Raw genomic sequence first — 6,242 nt, 5'->3', positions numbered from 1 at the left:
CTGACGGCCATCCGTGATCCGTAGGGTCGCTGGAGCTGGCGCCTTCACTGGTGCTGAAACTGTCAACATGGGGCAATTGGCCTTTTTGTGGCCCCTCTGGTTGCAGTGGAAACACAGCAACTCCGATGTCTGAATAACTGGTGCAGGAGCAGTGCAATCCTTTCTGATATGCCCAAACTTGCCGCACTTGTAGCAGCCTGACGATCCCATCCTGCACGCCCCCTCGTGCGGCCTGCCGCACCTCCTGCAGCGGCTCGGTCCCGACTGGCCTTTCGGCCTCCCGTCTGATCCCTTGGGCTTCTTCCCCGAAGCCCCTACTGCCTGACCGTCCTCAAGTTTCCGTTTCCGGATGTGCTCCAAATCTATCTCTCTCTCCCTAGCCCTGGCAATCATAGAGTCTAGGGTAGGGCAAGCCAAAAAGCTAACATGCTCCCGAATGTCAGCTCGTAGCATATCATGGTAACGAGTCCTCCTCATATCCTCGTCACCTGCATACTGGGGCACCAATAAAGCCCTCTCCCGAAACTTGGCGGTGATCTCCGCCACGGTCTCTGTCGTCTGCCTCATGTCTAGAAACTCCCTGGCCAGCTGCTGAAGCTCGACCGCTGGCGCAAACTCTGCCCTGAACCTAGCCACAAAGTCCGACCAGGTCATTGCCTCAATAGCCGAGGCTCCCAACGAGTCACCTACTGACTCCCACCAATCCCGGGCTCGGTCCCGTAAACACCCTGCTGCGTACCTCACCTTCGACCCCTCGGGGCAGAAGCTGGTCAACTGGGCGGACTCAATATCCGCAATCCACCGCCTGGCAACAATGGGGTCCTTCACCCCATGGAAATCCGGCGCACCACTGCCCCTGAAGTCCTTGAAGGATAGTGTGCGAGATCCCGACTGGCTAGAGGCCAAGTCGCTCCTGAATGCCCGTAGACGATCCTCCATCAACTCCATGATCCCTTCCTTGATCGACCCAAAGATGATGGGGGTCGACTCAAGGATGCCCCTAGTGATCTCCGACGTGATGAACTCACGTAGCCTCTCATCAATCGGCTCGGTGCCAGATCCCGAACCTGACCCCTCTCCTGACCCGCCATCTGTCGGTCTCGGTCGAAGTACCACCATTCTACAAAACATCATAATAATTATTAGTGGTACTGCTACTTTATGAGGGATCTCAACTATTTACAGGTTCCTTGGTCTCGTCTTGGCCTCCCTCGGCTCGGGTACGGATCCTCTGCTTTCAGTAGTACGGGCCCATACTACCTTCCACATCTATCTGTACCTTCTCCGAGGAATTCCTCGACTCCACCAGCTCCCCTTTACTACTGTTACTCTCTGATATTCTCATCCTAGGCTTGCCGTAAGGAAAACTCAAGTTCAACACGACTGGTCCTCAGCTGCTGTAGGTCTCCTCATAATGTCAGTTAGCCACCACCTAAACACCATCACATGTGATGAGGATTTGATAATCCTTCAAGTAAAAGATCCGTCCCTACAACGGTTGGACTCAAACAAGAGCTGCGCAATAGGGCCAGTTCCAATACTTTGGGATTATTCAACCCTGATTACATGTGGTGTGACGTGTTTACCTAGTTGCTAACTCCCATTACTCAGAATCCCACCAAGCACGAAGCAAGCAGCATTCGGATAAGGGAAAAACAGACTCAAGCCAAAACTATTCTTATAACAAGAAACGACACTTAACATAGGATGCTAAGCTTATACTATCAGGCATAACCTAAACAGGCTATCCTACTGCTGTCTACTCAATTCTAGCATGCAATATTCATAAAGCTATAACACATAAGCAGGCACATAAGGCATCACTCCTAGATCCTTAGCCTATTCTAGCATGCAGTTCTACGTAAGCTGATAAACATAACATAAACTTGTATGGGTACTATGGGGAATACTTACTTGAGCTCGGCCGGTCGCGCACATCACACACTTTGCTCTTTCTTATGACTCTTTTCCGGGTTTTAAAGAACAATTTCCTTTAAAAAATCTTTCAATCCCTCGATTTGAGTCCAAACACTCCCGAAGGCGTGTCCGAATCCCTCAAACCAGGGCTCTGATACCAACTTGTAACGACCCAATTTTTACGTCCGAAAATTTCATTTTTAAGGTATTACTTTAGAAAACATTAATAAATAAAAACATTGTTTGATCACACCATAACACATCGCAACCATGTTCTAAAAAGTCAAACCATACATCCCATCAAAATATCAGAGTACAATCCCAGTAAATCTCGTAAATGCGGAAACCGAAGAGTGTGTGTATGACGTGCAGCTACCGCGCCGACTCCTTCCCCTTAGGTGCAGAGGTACCAGAAAACAAAACTGTAAACGTAAGCACAAAGCTTAGTGAGTTTCCCCCAACGTACCACATACCATACAAACACATAACATACGTACTGCCAGGCTATTATGGGGTGCCTGACTACCCGGTACGGCCATTCTGGGGTGCCGACCTACCCATACGGCCATTCTGGGGTGCCGTCTTACCCGTGTCAAACCATTCTGGGGTGCTGACTACCCATGTCAAGCCATTCTGGGGTGCTAACTACCCATCGGTCCTAGCAACCGATCCTCGGGGACTGGTCCCCTCCCGCTACCTCTATCGCATAACATAACAGACCAACATACAAGCATACCATCACATACAGTCAGATAAATTATGGGGTGTCTGATTACCCAGCGGTCCTAACAACCGAACTCTACTACTATTGCATATAGCGTATCATGATAGCATGTAACATAACAAGTAATAGCAAACCTAGATGATATCACAAAGACAATCATCTATCATACGTTTCCTACTGGTGGGCCGGCATTGTGGCCTTAGACCCACCGCTACTGGAAGGTAACTCACCTCAAAGTAGTTGCTGAACTGATCGGGAACTAACTGACTGCTGCTGCTCCGGGAGTCCTCCGGCTGCAATTCCCACAACATACTCAATCAAACACTGCTAACTGTCCTTTAGATAAAATGACCATTTTATCCCCGGTCTAGCTCTAAGCCAATGCTAGAGTCAACTTTCAGTTGACCCGACTCGCCGAGTGGATCTCCACTCGCCGAGTCCCTAGCAAACCATTGTCCTGGGTCCCTGGTTCTACTCGTTGAGTCGGGCTATGACTCGACGAGTTCACCTTCTAACTGTCATTCAACTCCTTCATCCTACTCGCCGAGTTGTATGAACAACTCGTCGAGTTCATCTTCATCCGAAGAACACTTTATGCTAAGACTCGCCGAGTTGTATGAACAACTCGCCGAGTCTGTTCTTGATCTATGAAGATTGCCTTGGACTCGCCGAGTCAGGGCATTGACTCGCTGAGTCCTAACATGGGTGAGTTCAGCTCCCAACTCACCGAGTCACCCCCTGTGACTCACGGCTCAACTCGATACATCATGAAGGGACCAAATCGGTGACTCGCGACCAGACTCGCCGAGTCGCCAATACGACTCGCCGAGTTGCCGCCATGCATCCACCAAATACACCGATTTACTCGATTCCAGTCCATGCCATTCATAGATCTGGACTTCTAGGACACAAATCACACGTAAAGTTTCCAACTTTACGTGTGGATATTCACTAATGTGGATTTTAGGGTGCAAAATGCCTCAAAAGGGTAGATCTAGGATGAACAAGCCACATGGGGCCATAAAGCTAACAGATCTGAGCTCCTAGAGCTCAATCTTGCCTAGATCTAAAGGTTAATCCACTTATTACGAAACATTAAGCACAAACAAGCTTGAAGAATTGCTCAAGGGTGTCCCAAATGAAATCCTAAGCATAGAAACAGGGGGAAAATGAGATATACCTCAAGGAAAATGTTGAAATGACACAAAGATGGCTGATCTCCTTCTCCTCTTCTTGATCTACTCCTCTTTCTCCTCAAAACCTTGAAGAACACACCAAGAACACTTCAATCTCTCAAGGAAACAAGGGAAAACGATGTTGGGGGAGTTCTGGGGGTGAATGGGGACGAGTTGGGGCGGAATGAGGGTTTAAATAGGGTGCAAACCCTTGAAACTTGGGGTTTCATCCAGCAGCGGTGACTCGCCGAGTCCAGGATATGGACTCGCCGAGTCGCCCACTTAAACGTGTCCTGAGTCTCATCCCTACTCGGCGAGTCGGACCTTATGACTCGCCGAGTCCAAGGCTAAATTAGGGCAATGCTCAAATAAAATTCACATACCGGAAACCAGGTGCTACATTCCTACTACCCCTGCTCCCAGCACTACCTCATCCTAGGCTTGCCCTAGGGAAACCTTTGACTCTACTCAAACCAGTCCTCAGCTACTGAAGGTCTCCTTGTGATGCCAACTAGCCATCACCTGGATACCATCACATGTGACGAGGCTCAGATAATCCTTCAAGTAAAAGACTCGTTCCTACAACGGTTGGACTCAAACGAGAGCTGCACAATAGGACCAAATTGTAACGACCCAAAATTTAAGACCAAAAATTTATTTTAATAAAACATTACTTTAAGCAAAGTCATCATCCCAAAACATAATCTGAGTATAAGTTTTCAAAACACATGTTCATTATCATAGTAAACATTCCCAGGTTGTCTAATCTATGGTGTGTGCCATGCGATCACCCGAGCTCTTCCCTCCGCTACCGGAAGTACCTGAAACCAAAACTGAAAACCCTAAGCACGAAGCTTAGTGAGTTCCCCACCCTACCACATACCATGCATAATCACATACTGCACATACAGGGCCACGCCCGCTATCTTGGGCCTCGCCCCTACCTCGGGCCTCGCCCAATACAACAACCCCGCCGCTCCAGGCCCCGCCTGGCTTCGAGCCCCGCTCGGATACATATATGTTTTTCTTAGGCCTCGCCTGTCACAGGGCCTTGCCCGCCAATAGATAATAACACATAAACATATCACAACACATAAGCTAAACTCATACGACTGATCATGTCCGAAGGCCTCGCCTATCCTGGGCCTCGCCCTTGTCCTGCTACTGATGAGTCATGGAACCCCGTCCACGCTCCTACTGGTAGTGAGATACGGGCCCGTCCCACTCTCACTCCCCTAACTTGGGCTCGCCCCTGTTCTGCTACTAATGAGATATGGAACCCCATCCACACTCTGCTATTGGTGAGATACGGGACCTCGCCCACACTCACCTCCCTACCAGGCACATACATGTATCACACAGACAACAAGTATAAACTATCATATAAACAAATCCTTGGGCACCTGCCCGCTATTAAGGGACCTCATCCTGAAAATCATACTAGCATACTGTACCTAGGGCTAACCCCCGGGTCTTGTACTCATAACTACATGGGCCGACATTGTGGCCTTAGACCCATTCACACAAAGGGAAACTCACCTGCACTGGCTAAACTTGCCGATGAACTCACTAGCTGCTGCATGGCAACTCACTGAACTCCTGCTCCCCTTGCTCCCCGAACTACCAATATCAATGCAACACTAAGTCTAATTGACCCCCGAAAGACAACCAAGTCAACCCTGGTCCAAGTCAAAGTCCTGGTCAAGGTCAACCCTACTCGCCGAGTCACCCTACTGACTCGCCGAGTTCATAATTTCAGAATCCTTCTATTCGCGTCTCGACTCGCCGAGTCTATCGATTTCTGAGTCCTGACCTGCCCAACTCACCGAGTCTCCACCCGACTCACTGATTCAAGTCTCAACTTGAAGGGTTTGGGGTTTCGCAACCTGACTCGCCGAGTCCAAGAACAGACTCGCCGAGTACAAGGCAATCTTCATCTAACTCGACGAGCTGTTCATCCCACTCGTCGAATTGCTCCTGCTCTTCATGATACTCGCCGAGTCCACTCAAAGGACTCGCCGAGTCCATTCAGATCTCCTTACATGCAGAGGACTTTTGAGTCATGCATGGACTCCAAACTGTAGATCTACCATTCCCAAGCCTATTCCTCACGTAAAGTTGCAAACTTTACGTATAGAGAAGGAGATCTAGGAAAAATACACCATAACTAGGGTTTAATGACAACCATGCTTCACCAATATACCAAGAGCTGATACTTTACGGGATTCTAAACCAAAATAAACATGGATCTGAGGTAGCAACCTCAGATCTGAACCCCTACCTCGAATGGTTACTATCATGCCAAGAAGGCCCAAAACACACACATAGATCTAGGTGCAAAAAGGGTCCAACAACTAGTTTATTACCTCCAAATGCTCAGAATGAACTCACAATCCCAGATCTATAGTCCTTTCTTGCTCCTTCAA

General features: G+C 48.7%; 1 long non-coding RNA gene across 1 annotated transcript; it reads right to left on the bottom strand.

Annotated features, from left to right (window-relative positions):
- Positions 1 to 1,060: 1,060 nt before the first annotated feature.
- Positions 1,061 to 3,902, bottom strand: LOC145009105 (uncharacterized). Its single transcript, XR_013663739.1, has 3 exons — positions 3,822 to 3,902; positions 2,872 to 2,934; positions 1,061 to 1,120 (listed from the first exon to the last, which is right to left on the bottom strand). It is a non-coding gene; the product is annotated as an uncharacterized LOC145009105 (long non-coding RNA).
- Between the last annotated feature and the right edge of the window lie 2,340 nt (positions 3,903 to 6,242).

This window comes from Lactuca saligna, chromosome 8 (genome assembly GCF_052625555.1).
Source record: "Lactuca saligna cultivar CGN05327 chromosome 8, ASM5262555v1, whole genome shotgun sequence".
Lineage (NCBI taxonomy): Eukaryota > Viridiplantae > Streptophyta > Magnoliopsida > Asterales > Asteraceae > Lactuca > Lactuca saligna.
Note: the sequence above shows the minus strand (reverse complement) of the source record. Positions and strands in the feature narration are given on the sequence as shown.